The sequence below is a fragment of the Rhincodon typus genome, chromosome 11 (genome assembly GCF_021869965.1).
Source record: "Rhincodon typus isolate 14 chromosome 11, sRhiTyp1.1, whole genome shotgun sequence".
NCBI classification, from domain to species: domain Eukaryota; kingdom Metazoa; phylum Chordata; class Chondrichthyes; order Orectolobiformes; family Rhincodontidae; genus Rhincodon; species Rhincodon typus.
Genome location: NC_063342.1, coordinates 48,159,532 through 48,160,221, shown reverse-complemented (window position 1 = coordinate 48,160,221; position 690 = coordinate 48,159,532).

Here is a 690-nt window from a genome sequence, read left to right as displayed (position 1 = left end):
AGTCCCCCTCCACTGATACCCTCATCCGCTTAGCCGAACTCGTCCTCACACTCAACAACTTCTCTTTCAATTCCTCCCACTTCCTACAGACAAAGGGGGTAGCCATGGGTACCCGCATGGGCCCAAGCTACGCCTGCCTCTTTGTAGGTTACGTGGAACAATCCCTCTTCCGTACCTACACCGGCCCTAAACCCCACCTCTTCCTCCGTTACATTGATGACTGTATCGGCGCCGCCTCGTGCTCCCACGAGGAGCTCGAACAGTTCATACACTTCACTAACACCTTCCACCCCAACCTTAAGTTTACCTGGACCATCTCTAACACCTCTCTCCCCTTCCTGGACCTCTCTGTCTCCATATCGGGCAACCACCTAGAAACCGATATTCATTTCAAGCCCACCGACTCCCACAGCTACCTAGAATACTCCTCCTCCCACCCACCTTCCTGCAAAAATGCTATCCCCTATTCCCAATTCCTTCGCCTCCGCCGCATCTGCTCCCAGGATGAGGCATTCCACTCCCGTACATCTCAGTTGTCCTCGTTTTTCAAGGACCGTAACTTCCCCTCCTCGGTGGTCGAGAACGCCCTCAACCGTGTCTCCCACATCTCCCGCACCTCATCCCTCACACCCCGTCCACGCAATAAAAACCAAAAAAGAATCCCCCTCGTCCTCACGTACCACCCCACCA